The 22,894-nt window shown below is 38.5% G+C and overlaps 2 protein-coding genes, 2 non-coding genes and 1 pseudogene across 6 annotated transcripts in view; all 5 read left to right on the top strand.

Annotated features, from left to right (window-relative positions):
* LOC137490940 (uncharacterized) overlaps window positions 1-22,894 on the top strand; it is a 627,578-nt gene that overhangs the window by 348,368 nt on the left and 256,316 nt on the right. The window lies entirely within an intron of this gene.
* On the top strand, window positions 2,614-2,695 carry trnas-gcu (transfer RNA serine (anticodon GCU)). The gene has a single exon. It is a non-coding gene; the product is annotated as a tRNA-Ser (tRNA).
* On the top strand, window positions 6,179-6,260 carry trnas-gcu (transfer RNA serine (anticodon GCU)). Its single transcript has one exon. It is a non-coding gene; the product is annotated as a tRNA-Ser (tRNA).
* LOC148682145 (uncharacterized) overlaps window positions 7,409-22,894 on the top strand; it is a 208,802-nt gene continuing 193,316 nt past the window's right edge. The window contains exon 1 of the mRNA XM_088650443.1: window positions 7,409-10,151. The gene's annotated coding sequence lies outside the window, so the exon portion shown is untranslated. The remainder of the gene's footprint in view (window positions 10,152-22,894) is intronic.
* On the top strand, window positions 11,919-12,032 carry LOC137494165 (5S ribosomal RNA; annotated as a pseudogene).

Genomic DNA, 22,894 nt, shown 5'->3' with positions numbered 1-22,894 from the left:
AATTTTGTGCTAGGCTAAAAAGAAGCTTCAAAAATGGAGCAGCTTTTACAGCTTGACTCACTGCTTCAACTGTTATATCAGCCATATTTATTTAATATATAAACTTGTGTTTTCTATATAAAATAAATGCACCCCCCAACCAAGGTAACCTGTGGAATGTTTAACACATAAGTGCCGGCTAGTCTACCACTAAGACAATGGGTGTCACACACTGAATGGGGCTTGATTAATTTAGCACTTATCACTGAATGGTCAGAGGTGTTAACGTTGCCTGACCGGTTTCACAAAGACACTCTGAATTTAAATAGACTCAAAAGGTGAACCAAACCTTTGTTATACATGCAAGTAGCAATTCAGTTATAATTCAGAATTACAAGACTACAATTTACTGATTTTGAAATCAGAAAATCTCTGCCATGATAAAGTTGGTTCAGGACTTAATGGCAAATCACAAACTTTTATCACTTCATAAACACCCTATTCATAAATAGTACCAAGTATTTGAGCAGGGACAACAATCAAGTCAGGCTTAGAGGGAACCACTTTTGCCTTTGCAACTGGTTACTGTCTAAATTTGATGACTGAAATAGTTTCCTGCTAAAGTTACCTCAATTGCAGTTTTATTAGTGCATAAACATTGTGTTGATAAAACAGAAGGCTCAATTTCAATCTAAGCCAGGCCCCACGTTGGGCGCCAAATAATGTAGTGATGATTGGATTTATCAAATATTAAAATCAATATTTCGGTATTGATATTAATATTGATATTTTAATCTCCCGTAGGGGACCAAATGATGTAGATATAACAGATAACTAACTCCTTTTAAACAGGGCACCAGACAGCTTTCCACTGTCAAAATAATTAACAATAAAATATTGTTAGTTAAATTATACAAATGAGGAGTTTATTATCTGGCCAAATCTGAAGGATAATGAGATCGTTTGACTTGTAGAGCCTTTTTCTGTATTATCAACACAAGGAAGACACAATTGTAATAAATGTGTATTTATTAACAAAATAGTAATCAAGGGTAACTACAATTACTAAATGTACAATAAATGAAGTGCATAGGCAAGTGATGAAGGTGATTAAGTTAAGGTAAGGTAAACCTTATTTTACAATAACAAAGAACTGAGCAAGTTTTTGTTATTAAAGAATATCAGTTTTAAACATCTAATTAATTAGAATATTTTATACTGAAACACACTATGCCAAGGTCTAATTTAAAGGGTTGGAAAGTGGAATATTTACGTTTCTGCCTTTGATGCAGTGGATGGAAGAAGTTGGATCTTCCTGCAGATCTTGAAGCATGAAACGAGCAGATTTGGCTCTCTTGAGCTTTGGGTGGAAGAAATCTGTAGTTTCTGGAACACGCAGACTGGAGATTTCTAGAAGTGGTGGTTCGATGTCGGGAACACGCCAACGTCTTTATCCTTGAGCGTAGAAATCTGTATCTTCTGGAACACGCAGAAATTGGAGATTTCTGGAGGTAGTGGTCTGATGTCGGGGACACCCCGACGTCTTTATCCTTGAGCGTAGAAATCTGTATCTTCTGGAACACGCAGAAATTGGAGATTTCTGGAGGTGGTGGTTCGATGCTGGGAACACGCCGATGCCTTTTCTTTGAAGGTAGAGTTCCTGGAAATCTGGGACACGCAGATTTTTGGAGGTGGTGGCCTTGATGCGATGGTTCAGACGCCTTGGAAAAAGCACTGTGAATCCAATTACCAAATCCTTGCTGGAACACGCAGCAAAAGGTCTGATGTCTAGGACAAAACCCCGCAAACCACCATGAACCACACTTTGACCACTCTTCGACCACCTTTTAGGACACACTCTTTAGGACCCACACTTAACAGACTTTTTACCAGGACACTCTTTGTTTAAGACAATGTCTTTAATACTTTCTCTGGAAGGCGGGATTGAAGGATGTCACCTTTCAAATCCAGCATTGTGATTGGATGATCCTGTGAGTTGGTCACTGGTAGGTGTCATCCATAATGTGGCCTGCATTTGCATAGTCATAGTCCACTGGTTAACTATGATAATATTTAAGAGTCTTAAATATTTTCCTATGCATAATTCACTTTCCAAACCACATCTAATTTACCCAAGGCATTATTTGGAATAGATAGAGTCTAAACATCGCTATGTAATGTTGATCTTTATCCAAGCATTCATATATAAACCTTAATAAGCAAAGTTTCATACAGTGAAGTATTTCAAGCAGTGCATATTAAATATATACATGATCATTTGAATATACAGGTATATGAAGTGAAATTTTCCATTTGTGTCTCTTTTGTGACATGCAAGTTTACTGATCCATGTGTATCTCTGAGTTTGAGACAATGTCAAAAGTTGATTGGATCAAGAAGCAAGTCCTGGGCTCTTAACACCTTTGTCTTTCAGATAAACAAAAGACAGATGGTTACTGTCTCAACTGCCACTTTCTGATGAGCTTAAGAAAAGGGTCAGAGTTTAGTGTTAACTCTGCAGCATTTGTTTATATTGGAAATTAATTTCCACAAGTTCCTGGCTTTACCGCTGATCACTACATATACAAATATGTGCCACAGTCCGGCCTAAACCAGAGAAGAAGGAAAGTATGTGACGAGGTGGCCGAGTGGTTAAGGCGATGGACTGCTAATCCATTGTGCTCTGCACGCGTGGGTACGAATCCCATCCTCGTCGTTTGTGTGTTCTGTTATTTGAGAGATCATGGTGTTTCTGTAGAAGTTCTCTTACTCTCACTCTTTTAGCGTTTTGAAGGATGTTGTTGCAAAATTTTATGTCTACTTTATCGAAAATAGCTGCAAATACAAACATGCCATAGTCCAGCCCCCATCAAGAAAGTGAGTACATACATGATGAGGTGTAAGAGTCCATCGAATCCCATCCTTTTCGTTCAAATGCTCTGGCGTTTGAAAGAGGCCGGTGCTTCCGTGGAAGGTGTTTTACTCGCACGCTCTTATCGTTTTAAGGGATGTTGTTGCAAAATTTAACGTCATCTTTACCGAAAATAGCAGCAAATACATACAGAAATGCTATAGTCCAGCCCCCAACAGGAAAGTGAGTGTATACATGACGGGGTGGCCGAGTCCATTGAATCCCATTTTTGTCGTTCATTTGATCTTTCGTTCATACGGCAAAACTGAAAGTCATCTTACCGAAAAAAGTTGCTGAAACATACATATACAATTATGTGCCAAAGTCCGGCCTCCATCAGAGAAAAAGTAAAATACATGACGTGTTGGCCGTGTGGTTAAGGCGATGGACTGCTAGTCCATTGTGCACTGCACGAGTGGGTTTGAATCCCATACTTGTTGCTTATTTGATCCGGCATTCGAGAGATCATGGTGTTTCTGTAGAAGTTCGTTTATTCTCATTCTTTTAGCGTTTTAAAGGATGTTGTTGCAAAATTTTATGTCATCTTTATCGAAAATAGCTGAAAATACAAACATATATGCCATAGTCCAGCCCCCATCATGAAAGTGAGTACATATATGACGAGGTGGAAGAGTCCATCGAATCCCATCTTTGTCGTTCAAATGCTCTGGCGTTTGAAAGAGGCCGGTGCTTCCGTGGAAGGTGTTTTACTCTCACGCTCTTATCGTTTTGAAGGATGTTGTTGCAAAATTTAACGTCATCTTTACCGAAAATAGCAGCCAATATAAACAGAAATGCCGTAGTCCAGCCCCCAACAGGAAAGTGAGTACATACATGACGGGGTGGCCGAGTCCATCGAATCCCATTTTTACGTTCATTTGCTCTGTCGATCATACGGCAAAATTGAAAGTCATCTTACCGAAAATAGTTGCAGAAACATACATATACAAATATGTGCCACAGTCCGGCCTCAACCAGAGAAGAAGGAAAGTATGTGACGAGGTGGTCGAGTGGTTAAGGCGATGGACTGCTAATCCATTGTGCTCTGCACGCGTGGGTTCGAATCCCTTCCTCGCCGTTTGTGTGTTCTGTTATTTGAGAGATTATGGTGTTTCTGTAGAAGTTCTCTTACTCTCACTTTTTTAACGTTTTGAAGGATGTTGTTGCAAAATTTTATGTCCACTTTATCGAAAATAGCTGCAAATACAAACATATGCCATAGTCCAGCCCCCATCAAGAAAGTGAGTACATACATGATGAGGTGGAAGAGTCCATCGAATCCCATCCTTGTCGTTCAAATGCTCTGGCGTTTGAAAGAGGCCGGTGCTTCCGTGGAAGGTGTTTTACTCGCACGCTCTTATCGTTTAGAAGGATGTTGTTGCAAAATTTAACGTCATCTTTACCGAAAACAGCAGCCAATATATACAGAAATGCCGTAGTCCAGCCCCCAACAGGAAAGTGAGTACATACATGACGGGGTGGCCGAGTCCATTGAATCCCATATTTGTCGTTCATACGGCAAAACTGAAAGTCATCTTACCGAAAATAGTTGCAGAAACATACATTTAAAAATATGTGCCACAGTCCGGCCTCCACCAGAGAAGAAGGAAAGGCTGGATGAGGTGGCCGAGTGGTTAAGGCGATGGACTGCTAATCCATTGTGCTCTGCACGCATGGGTTCGCATCCCATCCTTGTCGCTCGTATGTTCTGGTATTTGAGACATCATGGTGTTTCTGTAGAACTTCTTTTATTCTCACTCTATTAGCGTTTTGAAGGATGTTGTTGCAAAATTTTATGGCAACTTTATCGGAAATAGCTGCAAATACAAACATATGCCATAGTCCAGCCCCCATCATGAAAGTGAGTACATACATGACAAGGTGGAAGGGTCTATCGAATCCCATCCTTGTCGTTCGAATGCTCTGGCGTTTGAAAGAGGCCGGTGCTTCTGTGGAAGGTGTTTTACTCGCACACTCTTATCGTTTTGAAGGATGTTGTTGCAAAATTTAACGTCATCTTTACTGAAAATAGCAGCCAATATATACAGAAATGCCGTAGTCCAGCCCCCAACAGGAAAGTGCGTACATACATGACGGGGTGGCCGAGTCCATTGAATCCCATTTTTGTCGTTCATTTGCTCTGTCGTTCATACGGCAAAACTGAAAGTCATCTGACCGAAAATAGTTGCAGAAACATACATTTACAATTATGTTCCACAGTCCGGCCTTCACCAGAGAAGATGGAACGTACGTGACGAGTTGACAGTGGTTAAGGCGATGGACTGCTAATCCATTGTGCTCTGCATGCGTGGGTTCAAATCCCTTCTTCGTCGCTCATATGTTTTCTGTCATTCGAGAGATCATGGTGTTTCTGTAGAAGTACTCTCACTCTTTAAGCGTTTTGAAGGATGTTGTTGCAAAATTTTATGTCAACTTTATCGAAAATAGCTGAAAATACAAACATATGCCATAGTCCAGCCCCCATCATGAAAGTGAGTACATACATGACAAGGTGGAATGGTCTATCAAATCCCATCCTTGTCGTTCGAATGCTCTGGCGCTTAAATGAGGCCGGTGCTTCCGTGGAAGGTGTTTTACTCGCACGCTCTTATCGTTTTGAAGGATGTTGTTGCAAAATTTAACGTCATCTTTACCGAAAACAGCAGCCAATATATACAGAAATGCCGTAGTCCAGCCCCCAACAGGAAAGTGAGTACATACATGACGGGGTGGCCGAGTCCATTGAATCCCATTTTTGTCGTTCATACGGCAAAACTGAAAGTCATCTGCCCGAAATAGTTGCAGAAACATACATTTACAATTATGTTCCACAGTCCGGCCTTCACCAGAGAAGATGGCACGTACGTGACGAGTTGACCGAGTGGTTAAGGCGATGGACTGCTAATCCATTGTGCTCTGCATGCGTGGGTTCAAATCCCTTCTTCGTCGCTCATGTGTTCTGGCATTCGAGAGATCATGGTGTTTCTGTAGAAGTACTTTTACTCTCACTCTTTTAGCGTTTTGAAGGATGTTGTTGCAAAATTTAACGTCATCTTTACCGAAAATAGCAGCAAATACATACAGAAATGTCAGATTCCAGCCCCCATCATGAAAGTGAGTACATACATGACGAGGTGGAAGAATTCCTCGAATCCCATTTTTGTCGTTCATTTGATCTGTCGTTCATATGGCAAAACTGAAAGTCATCTTACCGAAAATAGTTGCAGAAACATACATATACAAATATGTGCCACAGTCTGGCCTCTACCAGAGAGGAAGGAAAGGCTGGATGAGGTGGCCGAGTGGTTAAGGCGATGGACTGCTAATCCATTGTGCTCTGCACGCATGGGTTTGAATCCCATCCTCGTCGCTCATATGTTCTGGTATTTGAGAGATCATGGTGATTCTGTATAAGTTCTCTCACTCTTTTAGCGTTTTGAAGGATGTTGTTGCAAAATTTTATGCCAACTTTATCGAAAATAGCTGAAAATACAAACATATGCCATAGTCCAGCCCCCATCATGAAAGTGAGTACATACATGACAAGGTGGAAGGGTCTATCGAATCCCATCTTTGTCGTTCGAATGCTCTGGCGTTTGAAAGCGGCCGGTGCTTCCGTGGAAGGTGTTTTACTCGCACGCTCTTATCGTTTTGAAGGATGTTGTTGCAAAATTTAACGTCATCTTTACCGAAAACAGCAGCCAATTGTAGGAACTCATCGGCATTTTTCAGTGGTCAACACAAGTTGAATCTGAAATCTTGGGCATCTCCAATGGTCTCATTCATTGAACTAGCTTGAGGGCTTATACCATCAGGATAACAGAGCGCCAATTGATTTTGGGCTCCTCTGACCAGTACTTCTCCGCAGATGTTCTGGTACCCTTCGGCTAACTAGCCAATGATTAATCAAATCAGTTAAATTAAAAACAATGGCCCTTACAGGATCTTCAGCGGAAACCATTTCACGAGACTTTTAATTGACTCCTGGTCATGTGCTCGCCTTGGGCACATCCTGCTAGAAGCACAATTTCGTAGAGACAAAGAGATCTCTAGAAACATTAATGCATATGAACAAAAGCTAATCTCTTAATGTTAGAACTAAGGCAGATGTATCTTTGAATAATATGCCATAATGTTCCTCATATGCTGTTTATTCCAATCAACTAGGTTAATCAATGTGTTGTTTTAACCCTTATAACAGAGTAAAATAATCTGTATGTGTCTGAAATTTATGATGTCTGGTATTGAACGAAAGCTAGTGACATTTGCAATACGTTGGTGTAAATGAAAAACTAGTAGTACAAACAGTATTCAACTTGTAACGTTTGATGTAAGATAGTTTCAATCTTGCAAGAGTTCTACCAAGTGAAATCTACATGCAGTCTGTTAATTATTGACCTTTCCTACGTCAGTACGGGGCGTGGCCCCGCCCTTCATGGCAACTGCTCATTGGCAGACAGTGCCATGGGGACGAACCAGCCCAGGTCACTTAAAAACACCCTGCGACAAAGAAACTTTGCTTTTTGCATCAGCTAGCTTGCGCATGCTTTTGCTCTCTGCCCCCTTTCGCCTGCCCGGACACCGCGCCGCCACGCGATTGGGTTACTACGAACTTCCACGCAAACCTCTTAAGTTTCGGGACTCCCGAAGCTGCACGAACTTCCGCAAACCGACTCTCAGCAGTCTGTCACCTCGGTAACCCAGGACAACAGCCATTCACGAGCGTGTGAATCCCAAAGACGTCATCGAAGCGAGAAACCACCCAATCAGGAGCACCGTGTTTCCCCAAGGCCAGCCGGCGAGGGAGATTCGACTTCAGCAAAAAGGGCGCAAGTAACACAAACTAATGTTGTCTCTTGCTGATCTTGTGCAGATTGATCTTAAGCAGTTAAAGATAAGCCATATCTCTGCTTTTGTGGTTTCTCAGGTGTTATTCTAAGATCTTGCAAGAAGTATTAGAATTAATTTGGGACGTTGTCAACTCATATTGCATCCTCTGAACTACCTCTGTGTGTATGTGTGAATGTGTGTGTGCGTTTGTTTGTTGTTTGCTTATTACGTAGTTAGTTTCATGTATCGTAGTGTAGCTCAATAAATCTTTGTACTCATTTTGTAAGAACTGTGTTCTTGTTTATGTGCTTCTAAGTCATTGCCTCGAGCTGTAGATCTTGTTACCTTGCTAAAAGTTAACCCAATACTGTGTTATGTTATGATCGTTGGCCACGTAAATAATATAAACAAGATTGGTAAGATACGATGTCTTCTATTTGCGGGACAAATGGTAGATAAAGTGTGAATCTTTTGATCTGATTCAATCTGACTCATTTGAGTCAAATCAATGATTCGAATCTTCAGGATCCGATTCTTTGAAATGAGCTAATTAATCCCTGATCGATATTAAAACGTAGGTTGATCCCCTACACAATATATACAGAAATGCCGTAGTCCAGCCCCCAACAGGAAAGTGAGTACATACATGACGGGGTGGCCGAGTCCATCGAATCCCATTTTTGTCGTTCATTTGCTCTGTCGTTCATACGGCAAAACTGAAAGTCATCTTACCGAAAATAGTTGCAGAAACATACATATATAAATATGTGCCACAGTCCGGCCTCTACCAGAGAAGAAGTAAAATATGTGACGAGGTGGCCGAGTGGTTAAGGTGATGGACTGCTAATCCATTGTGCTCTGCTTCGTGGGTTCGAATCCCATCCTCGTCGTTCATATGTTCTGGCTTTCGAGAGATCATGGTGTTTCTGCAGAAGTTCTTTTACTCTAACTCTTTTAGCGTTTTGAAGGATGTTGTTGCAAAATTTTATGTCATCTTTATCGAAAATAGCTGGAAATACAAACATATATGCCATAGTCCAGCCCCCATCATGAAAGTCATGAAAGTGAGTACATACATAACGAGGTGGAAGAGTCCATCGAATCCCATCCTTGTCGTTCAAATCCTCTGGCGTTTGAAAGAGGCTGGTGCTTCCGTGGAAAGTGTTTTACTCGCACGCTCTTATCGTTTTGAAGGATGTTGTTGCAAAATTTAACGTCATCTTTACCGAAAATAGCAGCAAATACATACAGAAATGCCATAGTACAGCCCCCAACAGGAAAGTGAGTACATACAAGACGGGGTGGCCGAGTCCATCGAATCCCATTTTTGTTGTTCATTTGATCTTTCGTTCATACGGCAAAATTGAAAGTCATCTTACCGAAAATAGTTGCAGAAACATACATATACAATTATGTGCCACAGTCAGGCCTCCACCAGAGAAGAAGGAAAATACATGACGCGGTGGCCGTGTGGTTGAAGGCTGATTTATACTTCTGCGTAAAACGCCGGTGTATGCTACGGCGCTGACGCATAGCCCTTCACGGTGGCCGTCACTGACGTGCACCTCTCAAAAAATGTAACTACACGTCGCAACGACGCGTAGCGTAAGCTCTGTGATTGGTTGGCTTGGTAGCGCTGACGAGTCTGGGCGGGACCGAGAGCCGCGCGAATGGCGCGAGTGATTGTTTACAAGTGTGGAGTCCCATGAAGGAGCTCCGGGTGGAAAGTTTTGTTGTGTATTAACCTCATAGTTAAAGTTGTTGCACGTCCGCCGGTTCCTGCATCAAAATGAGCGAGTTTGAGCCACTTGTACATCCCGGAAGTGTTCAGGAAAAGCAAAAAAGCCGCAAAGAAACTCGACACAGAGGAAGATTTACACCTCACTGCCAACTAGTGTTTCAGAAGTGTTCATGCAGACCAACAGAGACAGCGCACAGAAGTATAAATGCACAGCCACGCGCGTTGCCTGCGCCGTGGGTTACGCTGGTCACTTGACGCAGAAGTATAAATCAGGCAAAACTGAAAGTCATCTTACCAAAAATAGTTGCAGAAACATAAGTAACCCTAGTGAAATAGTAAAATTTTTATTTATAATATTATTTAGAGCAGAATAATCATATTATTATTATATCTACAAGTCTTTATAAATATGATAAACAAAATAAAATTCATGTATACAAATGTAGTTTGAGGTAAAGTAACAACCAATCATAGGAGCGGGTTGTTAGCTCCGCCCCTCCCAGCTTGCTGGGAGAGAGAGACAGAGCAGAGACGAGACCGGTTGGCAGAATAATAGAGGAGCAAATTTGAACAAAAAGATTAAAATACAGTATGTTATGATTCCTAAACAGTTTAAAAGTGATTTTAGTTGTACTAAATCAAGTTGTACCTGCAAAATAGTTGCTATTTAGTGTGTTAGTGTGTTTAAGAGTGTGTTAAAGTCAGACCGCATGTTGCATTGCGTTTACAGTGCGCTGACGTCATTTTGCAATCGCGTGTGTGTGAGAAGACCATAGAGTGATATAGAAATCGTGAATTTGACAGGTATTCCATTATATTAGTACTAGGGATGTAACGGTATCAGAATTTCACGGTACGGTAATACCTCGGTATGAATGTCACGGTACGGTATTTATTGAATCATTTACAGAAAAAAACAAAACTTATGAAAATACTCCAAAAAAGTGCCAAAAGTGTCAATGACATACAAATTAGCCATCTATCTGTAAGCTTTGAAACAGGAACTTCAATTTTAATAACAAAAAAAATATTAAACCATGTAAAAAATAAAGTTTCAATTTAGTATTGTTGAAAACTCATCACATTCAACATTTAATCACACTCAGCCCATCTACCCAGATGAGAGCTCTGCTAGTCGGACTTCTCATCAAACATCTCCCGCTGGATCTAATCTCACTATATTTATTAAACGGGATATTTCATTTATCTTGTTGTCTTTATCTAACGACATATTCCCTGACTTTGGTCATTGGAGTCTATTACTTGTTCTCAGGTAACGTGTTTTGGCTGAGCGCAAAGATAAGTTAATGATTAATGTAACCACGTACATTCTGTATATTGACTGATTGCTTGCCTTTATTTCCTATAATGTATAAACTTATTGTATGTTATACTTTTAAAATGGCCATTATCAATTCTTAAAACTGATACTCAGCAAAAGAGAGGGTGTGTTTCGTATTTTCACTGAAATTGAAAGGAGGCAGTTGTTATCGGCTCCGTTTTGTTATAAATATCCACACAGTGAAGATGACGCTCATATATGCAGCAAGACGCCTCAACATGTCTGCTGTCTAAGTTGCTATATTAAAATGAAAATAGGCAGTTCCTTAAATCATGTTTACATTTTATTGTTGACAAAGTGAAACAACGAAGACAGGGTGATGTGAATGAAGTTATAAAGTACACTGTTCCCTTTGAAGATTTACCCGTGTCCTCGGTATAGTCTGCTTTTCCATATCAAACTGAGAAGAAGAGACTGCAGCCATGATCAAACTTGCGAAGTCTGAACTTACACGGAGATAATGCAGGACTGAACTGTGTGTGTTAGGCTACTTAATATTCAGGAAAAGCCCCAATCAGAGAGGCGAACGTCTGCAGCCCCGCTTCCGTTTTCAGATGTCTCCGTTTTCCATCATCCACACTGAGACGGAAAAGCAGCGTTTCAGAATGAAAACGGCTTCTCCAGCGTTTTCGAAACGCTCCGTTTTCGGCGCTCGAGAACTCCGGCGTAGTGTGGACGGTTGGCGTAACCGTAGCAAAACTTATGCGTTTTCAAACTAAAACGCATTAGTGTAAACAGGGCCTTAGAGTTTTCCAGCTCTTTTCATCCCCGCTTCTAGCAGCACACTCCATTTCCGCATTACTGGATCTGTAGCGACAACAGACCGCAAGGGATGATGGTCAAGCATGGGCTGATGGCAATTGTAGTTTTCGCTACCTCCCGTTCACTTCATTCGCCTGAGCAAATTTTCTCAGAAGACCTATAGTTTTACCGAGTCATGCGACTTCGGTAATATCGAAAAAAATTAATATTGCGGTATGACGGTATTTACAATACCGTTACATCCCTAATTAGTACACATATTTCAATTTATCCTCATTTCACCGGATAAAGTAAGAATTTGCCAAAAAGTTAATTCCTTTATTGGACTGCGATTTATTAATACAGCTCTAAGGACTGATTTTCACCCTGGAAATGCCCGATCTCATCTGAACTCGGAAGTAAAGCGGGGTTGGGCCTGGTTAGTACTTGGATGGGAGACCGCCTGGGAATACCAGGTGCTGTAAGCTTTTCGAAGTCCTTCATTTGGCAGCTGATAGACTTCCCCGTGTCACAGCTTCGCTGCCATTATTTTTTCTCGCCTTCAAGGGCATTGTTTCTCTGTCGGTGCTGTGTCGATGCCAGCTGAGCTGCGCTCGTTCCCTGGTGCTGCGCCTGTTTTAAATAGCCAACTCTTTACGGCCTATTTCGCTTACGGCCATACCACCCTGGCAACGCCCCCTTGAATTTGACTGAGTCATTGCTTTCAAGGAAGTGTGAGGTGGCAGTAGGGAGAGAAAGGCTCTCCCATTTTGATTTGCTTTATTGTTTTTTTCTTGATTTTGCTTAAATTAAATTGTATTAATTTTGTTTAGTTTTAGTTAAACCCCAGACAGTGTTATCTGTTTGGGGTTAAAACGTTTTGAAAGGATGGACACTTTGGTAAAGTAACTGGAACTGAAAATGGACTATGGCAGCATGGACAAAGCTACTCCTGAAAACAACAATTCAAGAGATTCAAACAACGGCATCGACGATAATGACACATGGGCAACTGTTGTGGCAAGAAGGAGGAGAAATAAATCAGACACAAGCAAAGAAGGAAGTGGAGAAATGCAACAAACTAAAGGTAAAGCAATTGCTGAAGGTTTGGAAAATACCCAACAAACAAGTCAAAGAAATGAGATGATAAACAAACTGAAAAGTCAAGCTAGATTTCAGCGACAATATAAAAAAGAAACAACTTTGACAATGACTGTGAAAGATCCTGAAAATATCACTGTAACGATGATTATAAAGGCTGTGGAAGATAAGACTGGAATTGGAAAATTGTTTGGACTGAGGAAAAAATCCAATTTTGACTATGAACTAACTATGGAAAATGAAACGAACTGTGATCACTTAATGAATGGACTAATGATTAACCAACAATTCTGTCAAATATCAAAACTTTGTGCAACTGAGAGAATGGTTTCTTTCTTAAATTTACCCAACTATATTCAAGATAGTGAAATCATCCAAAAGCTTGTGGACTGGGGAGTTTCTCCAATTCTCCCACTGAGAAGAAGATATTATCCAGGAACAACTGTGGCTGATGGAACAAGGTTCATCAGGGTGAAATTTCCAAAAGAAGTCATGACTCTTCCTTACAATGTCAAGTTTGACACAGAGGAAGGACCAAAATATTTTAGAGTGATACATGATCAGCAGATAAAAACATGCAGATTATGTGGAAGTGCTGAACATGAAAAAAAAGACTGCCCACAATTTGTGTGTAGAGAATGTCTGGAGCAGGGGCATTTTGCGCGGGACTGTAAAGCCCCACGGTGCCAAGGCTGCAAAAAGACAATATTGTGGTGCAGATGTGAATCGGATGAGGAAGAGACTGGAGTTATGGAAACGAACAAACAAACGGAGAAATCAAGCAATGAAGAACGGGAAGAGGAAGTACAGGAATTACCACCGATTGATTTGAATGAACAAGAAGAGGAGCAGGGCATGAGTGAAGAGGATGAAGGAGATACAGCAGAGACTGAGACACAACATCTAATGAAAGACGATGGACACGACATGGAAGAAGAACAAGGAGCAGCAGGTGAAAATACAGAAAGCAGAATTGAGGAAGAGGTAAGCGATGATGATGATAATGAAGAAATAAATATTGGGACTAAAGACAGAACAATAGACAGCATAAACAGAAGACGCAGAAAAACTGTACAATTGAATATTCAGCAAGTGCTTAAGAAACAAAAATTACGAAAGGAAGCAAAAGCAAAATTAAAAACTGACAGAACTGTCCTAAGATTTTAGATCATAAAAAAGACTACAAATGATTGATGATTTGTTTAATTTGGATTTTCTTTTGTTTGGATGGCTTGTTTTCTTTTATATTTCTAATGAACAACTTATGTTTGGTTTCAATTAATGTAAGAGGGCTGTCATCCAAAGTGAAGTTTGAAAATGTAATTGCTTTAACAAAAAAATGTGATGTTATATGTATACAAGAGACTGGATGGAATGAAAACATTGTTAATGATTTAAAAAAATGTTGGGATGGGAAAATATTGTATAATAATGACCCAAATAAGAAAAAAGGCATGGCAATATTAATTAGAAGGGGAATAGGATATACATTTGATGTTTTATTTAAAGATAATTATGGAAGGATTTTAACTATTAAAATTATGAATAAGGATGAAGAAATAACAATATGTAATATACATGCTCCAAATGAAGACTTAGAAAGAGTTACTTTTTTTAAAGATCTAAGTGTTTTAATGAGTGGATGGAATAATGTTATTGTTTTAGGAGATTTTAATACTGTTTTAGAAAGAATAGATGTAGATGATCATATGGTGTATAGAGCAGATGTTGGAAGAAGAGAAATGAAACACATGATTGAAAAACATAAATATGTAGATATGGAGAGAGAGAAATAGAGCCAAAAGAGAATACTCAAGAAGGCAGTGGGTGAATACAGTTTTAAAACAAAGGAGATTAGACTATGTTTTATGTACAAGAAATTTAGAATCTTTTATTTCAAATATTTTTTACAAGATTTTTAGCTGTAGTGACCATGATTTTCTGTATGTAATGATGGATTTCAGTGGAGTTGAAAGAGGACCTGGGGCCTGTTTCAGAAAGGAGGTTAACTGAAAACTCAGAGTATTTTAACCCTGAAATGAGAGAAACTCTGGGTTTTCCGTTTCAAAATGGCAGGTTTGTTAAACTCGAGAAAGCAGGGTAAGTCAAGCCTGTTTCTGAAAGAGAGGTAACTTTAACTCAGAGTCAGTTACTGTGGTAACATACTCTGTGAATCTAACCTGGTCCGGAGCAGGTTTTATTCTCTAAACTCTGAGTTTCTGTCAGTCTCCTCCCCTTTTTTAAAGATGAAGCGGTATTTCTCGCCTTACGCCTGTTTCACACCGCAAGCGTCAGCGGCGCATGAGCAGAGCGTAAGCGCGTGTGTTTTCGGCGTCCATGTTAACAGATTAGAGCTTTCATACCGCACACAGCAGCAGTGCGTCAGAGCGAGGCGTGAGCGTCGCCGAAGCAGCAGTGCAGCGATAGTTTCGGCACTGGGTCTATTTTTGACACGCTGCTCACACTCAATTAAAGTGACAGTGCATTGATAATGACCAAAACACATTGAATGACAGTAAAAATCAATTTTACCCAATAGATGCTTTAATAATGTCAAATGGTTTATATATAGTCAATCAAATGAACTTAAACGATTAAAAACGGCAACAAACATTTATTTAGGCCCAAACTACAAAACCAAATGTAAAACAAATTTAGAATCAATTTTGCTTAAGTTGCACACTAGTGTTGTAGGAGAGGGGAAATAGAATATTTACGAGATTTGTAGTCCATAGCGAAGTGTATTGTGGGTAGTGTAGTTCGACACATGCTGGATTATGTGAGCTCGCTGTTTTCTGTGCAGCTGAGCAGAGGAAGAAAGTTTTAATCGGCTTTGTTTTTTGTTCACTCGAATTATTCCTACCGGGAGCTGTTTGCACTGTGAATCTGACAACATGAAAATAAGTAAAAGAATGGCATGCATTGGTTACTTTTGTCCGTCTCATCATCTGCACGAGCATGAATTAACGAGCTGTTATTCTGCTGCTGGACATCACTGAAGCAGAGAAAGTAACACTAGTTTGATCATGTATAAATATCATTATAACTATATTGTATAAATATTATTATAACTAGGTCTACAGCAACCTGATAATAAAAAACAAATGACATGATATCACAGGCGATTGTCTTCAGACTGTAGACACTTCTCATATAAGTTAGCTTGAGAAGCATACAGTACTATTTGATCTATAGAATTTGTAAAAAATAAACATTTGCCGGTTAAAGAAACAGCATAGGAGGGGCCTTGGTGCAGATGAAAAGTTTAAAAAGTGTATTTGTATATAGAGGGACATGGGTAACTAGAATAGACAGAGATAGGTTGATCTCTGCAGCAGCTGCCGAAGAGCTGCGCGCTGCAGACGCAGCTAGTGTGAAAGGCAAACGCCTGCGTGCTGCTACTGCTCGACATACGCGCCGCTGACACTTGCGGTGTGAAACAGGCGTTACGCCTGTTTCACACCGCAAGCGTCAGCGGCGCGTGAGCAGAGCGTGAGCAGCACGTGTGTTTTCGGCGTCCATGTTAACAGATTAGAGCTTTCATACCGCACGCAGCAGCAGCGCGTCAGAGCGAGGCGTGAGCGTCGCCGAAGCAGCAGTGCAGCGATAGTTTCGGCGCTGGGTCTATTTTTGACGCGCTCCTCATGCTCAATTAAAGTGACAGTGCACTGATAATGACCAAAACACATTGAATGACAGTAAAAAGTAGCAATTTTACCCAATAAATGCGTTAATAATGTCAAATGGTTTATATATAGTCATTCAAATTAACTTAAAACGATTAAAAACGGCAACAAACATTTATTTAGGCCCGAACTTCAAAACCAAATGTAAAACAATTTTAGTATCAGTTTTGCTTAAGTTGCACACTAGTGTTGTAGGAGAGGGGAAACAGAATATTTATGGGATTTGTAGTCCATAGCGAAGTGTAGTGTGGGTAGTGTAGTTCGACACGCATGCTGGATTATGTGAGCTCGCTGTGTTCTGTGCAGCTGAGCAGAGGAAGAAAGTTTAAATCAGCTTTGTTTTATGTTCACTCGAGTTATTCCTACCGGGAGCTGTTTGCACTGTGAATCTGACAACACGAAAATAAGTAAAAGAATGGCATGCATTGGTTACTTTTGTCCGTCTCATCATCTGCACGAGCATGAATTAACGAGCTGTTATTCTGCCGCTGGACATTACTGAAGCGGAGAAAGTAACACTAGTTTGATCATGTATAAATATCATTATAACTATATTGTATAAATATGATTATAACTAGGTCTACAGCAACCTGATAATCAAAAAACAAATGACATGATATCACAGGCGATTGTCTTCTGACTGTAGACACTTCTCATATAAGTTAGCTTGAGAAGCATACAGTACTATTTCATCTATAAAATTTGTAAAATAAACATTTGCAGGTTAAAGAAACAGCATAGGGGGGGCTTTGGTGCAGATGAAAAGTTTAAAAAGTGTATTTGTTTATAGAGAGACATGGGTAACTAGATAGAATAGACAGAGATAGCTTGATCTCTGCAGCAGCTACCGAAGAGCTGCGCGCTGCAGACGCAGCTGGTGTGAAAGGCAAACGCCTGCGTGCTGCTACTGCTCGACATACGCGCTGCTCACGCTCTGCTCACGCGCCGCTGACGCTTGCGGTGTGAAACAGGCATTAGCCTTACGTCACCGCACATGGACAAACCAGCAGACTGAGCACACTGTAGAACATCTTAAATGTTGTTTTGGTAATTCTAAAATGCCTTAACTGTTTCAGTATTATTGTATGTTATTAATTACCTCAGAGCGTCTGGAGCGTGTCAAGGTATCCGCGTCTCATGGCTTTCAAAGCCCCCACGTGTTCATTGTGTGTCAGCATTGTCTTCTGAGGCGCAAGTACATTTATTAAATAAAAAATTATTGCCGCAGCTTCTTCTACCGCAGTAAATTCTGTTTTTACTGTTGATATTTGGCGCAAGTTAATCAGGAAGTGTCGATTGTGTTCTCTTGACTTGTTGGATGAAAACGCTGCTTTATTTGCATCTTTTAGGCGTTATTCCAGTTTTGCACAAATTTATGTAATATATTTGGATGGAAACATAGATATTGCCTACATTTTTGTCACACACAGAACAAAGTCACGTACGACAATGGCTTGTTCTTTTTTCATAAATAATTAGCTTAACCTTTGACATGTACTGTTACTAGATTAATGGGATTACTATTCTTTCTAAAAAGTATTTTTAGTACTGCTTACCTTCTAAATGTTATCAACCTCTATCACTTGATCACTTCTTTTTAAATATATACGCACATATTTGCTATAACTTTGCATGAGCTGATCAAGTTCAGCTGGAGAAAGAAATGGTGATCTCTTTTTTTTAAGATGTTGTCATTGTCACTCGTAATATCTGCGCTCCATTGATAATGTCTTTTTTAGTCACAGTGTGCGCGCTCAACTCTAAGTTGGTCTACTCAAAGTTGATTGATCTAACTCAGATCAGCTATTCTGAAACCAAAAAGTTTTTAATCTCTCTGTAAATCAACTCAGTTCAAGTTTAAACTCAGAGTTGTTTGAAACTCCTTACTGAAACAGGCCCCAGGTAAAGAAGTGAATGCCAATTGTATTTGTTTTGTTTTAGTTCAGAATAGAATTCTTTTTATGTTTCTAGCGAGGTAAGGGGCTTGCTTATGAGTTAGAATTGTTTTGTTATATTAATTTCTTTGATTTGGCTTCACTAGCGTCCCCTTACTCTTAAGTTGACCTAATTTTGTTTGATACTTTGTTTAATTTATTACTTTATTATTGTAAATATTTTTTCTTATTGTATACATATTTGGGCATTATTTTAATTTAACTTTTTTGTACATTAAATCACTTTTGTTGGCAGTTTTGTTGTTTATGTCTTTTACTTTCACCCATCATCTTGTAACAGTACCACACCTTTTAGATGTTATTACTTTTACCCTAGACTAACAACAAAGACGTAGTAACACAAATGAAGGACTTCGAAAAGCTTACAGCACCTGGTATTGCCAGGCGGTCTCCCATCCAAGTACTAACCAGGCCCAACCCTGCTTTACTTCCGAGTTCAGATGAGATCGGGCATTGCTTTTTTTTTTTTTTTTTTTTTTTTCTTTATTCAAAAACTTATCACATTAACATTCAAATACTTCAAGAAATTTCACAAAACAAATACATTAAAATAAACATTCTTCATAAAATAACATCCTCTTTGGGCATTTTCCACTTTAAACCATTTAAAACATTATACACTTCATCATTAAACACATCATAAAAGCTTGGTAACATATCTTCTCCTTTAAAATACCAGTACAGACTTTTTATGTAACTTTCCATTTTTCGTTTTAGTATATTCCACACATTTAAAACAACTTTTTCCTGTTTTGCTACATTTCTTCTTTCCCACACACATTTTTTAATCATCATTATAAGAAGATTTACAAACTTTTTGTTTTTGTTTTCCATATTCCATCCGAACATCACCAGAGTATTCCATTCCAATTGTTCTTCATCCCTATCTTTTAATAAATCTTTTAGCATTTTTTGGCATTTCATGTAAAAAACATTCTAATTCTTTACAGTATAAAAACAGGTGTAAAATTCCTTCATCTTCTTGAAAACAAACCTTACATGTTGCATTTGGTTCTCTCTGTATCTTTGTTAAAATGCACTCAGTAAAAATTGCCTTGTGTCTTATAAAATATTCAAAACATTCCAATCTTGTTTCTATTATTTTCCCTCTAATGTTTTTCCATATATTTTCCTTTTTCACACTATTCAATCTTTGTACCCAAAAGTTATTTGCTATTGGTTCTTGAAATACACTATCTCTAAAATACACATACACTGTAAAAAAAATTGCTGTTAAAAAACGGTCAGATTCTACGGTAAAATAATGTTTTTTCACTAAAACAGTAATATTCTGTTAAAAACAGTGCTTCCTGGGTAACATTTTTGTTTTCGAGAAAGTAACCAACTGAAGAAAACTGGGAGCTAACAGAGTTCAGATTCGATGTTTTGAAGTCTGTGTTTGAAATCACACTTTGTGTCCTTGTTCACTATTTCATACACTAGTTAACTAATATAGTTCACCTGACAGTTAATGAACACTAATGAGTGAATTCAGACACTGATGAACACCTGCTGTTAATAATTACAAATACTGAAGAACAGAAACAAGAAACACAAACAGTGACTTGAGTTACAATATTAAATAAAATCAAATAAAATAAAACAGCTTCAGTCTCAGCAGAGGATCATTAAACAACTCCACAAACAACAGCAGACACACACTTATTACTGACTGATTTGACTTCCATACTATTCACATTGAGATCCAACAGAAATTAAGGTGTTTTTTGTGTCACCGTAATGGAGTGAGGGGCTGGTTTAGTTGGGCTCTTCACCCTTGAACTTATTAATTCAGACTCTCCAATTACTATAATAAAGAGTTATCAAAATACTTGTATTATAGCAATAAAGTTGGAAAGTCAATAAATAGAGAAATCTATTAGTCTGAAATTAGTTCTGAAAAATGTTTTGTTATAAATCTGGAAGAAGGGCCTCATGCAATAGATTTTATGCTTAGTTGCAGGTATTAATTTAATTAATGAGAAGTGGAAACAGAAAATATACCTCTGTAATTACTTAACAGTTAAGAAATAACATACAAAAACAGTTCAGTTATGACAAATACACACTCAGACCTCATGAATCTGACCTTGTATCTCAACAATGGTACCATCTCAAATGTTTCATGCTGCAATGCATGCTGGGAGTGGCACGGTACAAATATCCCAGCATGCATTGCGGTATAAACAAATGTTGTATAATGGTCACACAGTTTTCTTTATTTGTGTTTGATTCTGCTGTTGTTTATGTTTAGACTTTCAGTTGCCTGTTTGTGAGTTAAACTGTTAATTTTGTTAGTTGTCACCATTATTGAGGTTCATCCGCTGATTATTGATGTCTCTTTGAGTGCGATATACGCCATAGAGCAGTTTTATTGTCCAAGATATTCTTAAAAACTTCCAGAAATCATTGCCATATATAGACATATAATGTAAAACAATAGATTTAATATTGAATAGGAGCAGTAAATTTTATTATACTAAATGAGAACAGACTCTGCCATTTAATAGCAACATGAACATCACCAGATCTTATTTAGGTTTTTGGCTGGCTTGCCACATCAAAAGAGCTTTTTAAACAAAGTTCTTAACAATTGCAGCAGCCAAGATATATAAATGACAGGGCTAAGAGCCCAACTAAAGCAAACTCTGTTCTCCATGATGGTGACGTAAAACTTTAACTTTTTCTCAAGAAGAACTTTAGTAGATGTTATACAAAAATACATGTATTAAGTAATAAGTGTAGCTGGTGATGATGTTTGTAGAGTTGTTTAATCATCCGCTGATCATTTAAATGATTTAATCATTTGTTGTTCTTCAGGTTATTTCATTATAAAGCTGTGACTAAAGTTTTGTATGTTCTGTTCTTGTTTTTTCCCCTTCACTATTTCTTCATTTATTCATTGTTAATCCTCAATTATCATTTAATTAGTCAGTTAATTAATGAATTTACTTCAGCTTTGCTCCATGTTTCTTGAACACTCAGTAGTGTGGACACTTCAATAAAAACTGAAGTATATGCTCTGGGGTTTAAAGGGTTAAAGGTGTGAGAGGTAAAAACACAGTGTAAAAATGTATTTTAACAGTAATATACTGTTAATTTACACAACGGAAGTAGACTGTAAAAAAACAGTATATTGCTGGCAACCACAGCTGCCAGTAGATTACTGTTAAATCAAGGAAAAAACAGTATTTTAATGTAAAACCTGAAGCTAATTTCTTCTGTGTGTCACCGTTGTGGAGGAGAGTAGAGCCAGTGTATGAGTTAAAGATGAACAATGAGCTGCTGATGTTATTCTGCATGTTTCTCTATTTAAAGACAGCGGCTGTTTAGTGGCTGATGCAGTCAGAATCTCTCTGGTGATTCCAGATTTACATGTATGTGTGCTGTTGTGAAAAATAAGACATTAGAGTTAAACCGAACTTTTCTAATTAACTAAAATAAGTTATCATTATAAGTATGCTTCTAAGCATATATAGCACATTACATCATAAACTCATTCAGCAGTTGACCAAGTTGAGGCAGTTGCTTTCAGTGAGCAAAATGAGTTCACTTGAGTATTGTGTAAATCAATGTAGTCCATGTATTTTTACAGCAACATACTGTAAAATAACAGTACATTGCTGGCAACTGCAGCTGCCAGTATTTTACTGTTTTTTTAACGGGACAATTTTTAACAGCCACAGTTAAAAATCACCATCATGGAGAACAGAGTTTGCTTTAGTTGGGCTCTTAGCCCTGACATATTTATCATTTATATATTTTGGCTGTTGCAATTGTCAAGAACTTTGTTTAAAAAGCTATTTTGATGTGGCAAGCCAGCCAAAAACCTAAATAAGATCTGGTGATGTTCACATTACTATTAAATGGCAGAATCTGTTTTAATTTAATAGAATATAATTTACTGCTCCTATTCAATGTTTAATCTGTTGTTTCACATTACATGTGGCAATGATTTCTGAAAGAAAGAGACATCAATAATCAGTGTATAAACCTCAACACAATTAACAGTTTAACTCACAAACAGGCAACTAATAGTCTAAACATAAACAACAGCAGAATCAAACACAAATAAAGAAAACTGTGAGACCGTTATACAACGTTTATTCATGCCACAATGCATGCTGGGATATTTGTACTGTGCCACACCCAGCATTGCAGTATGAAACATTTGAACTGTTACCATTGTTGAAATACAAGGTCTGATTCATGAGGTCTGAGTGTGTATTTGTCATAACTGAACTGTTTTTGTAGGTTAATACTTAACTGTAAAGTATTTACATAGGTATCTTTTGTTTCCACTTATTAATTAAATAAAAATCTGCAACTAAGCATAGAAGCTATTACATGAGGCCCTTCATCCAGACCTATACCAAAACTTTTAGCAGAATAAATTTCAGACAAATTAATTTATTTATTGACTTTCTTCTTTATTGCTATAATAAAAGTGTTTTGTAAACTCTGTATTACAGCAGTTGGAAAGTCTTATTAAATGAGTTCAAGGGTGAAGAGCCCAACTAAACCAACCCCTCACTCCATTACGGTGACACAAAAAACACCTTAATTTCTGTTGGATCTCAATGAGAATAGTATGGAAGTCCAAGCAGT

The sequence above is a fragment of the Danio rerio genome, chromosome 4 (genome assembly GCF_052040795.2).
Source record: "Danio rerio strain M-AB ecotype USA chromosome 4, GRCz13ab, whole genome shotgun sequence".
Taxonomy (NCBI): Eukaryota; Metazoa; Chordata; class Actinopteri; order Cypriniformes; family Danionidae; genus Danio; species Danio rerio.
This window is presented reverse-complemented; position numbering and strand designations above follow the sequence as displayed.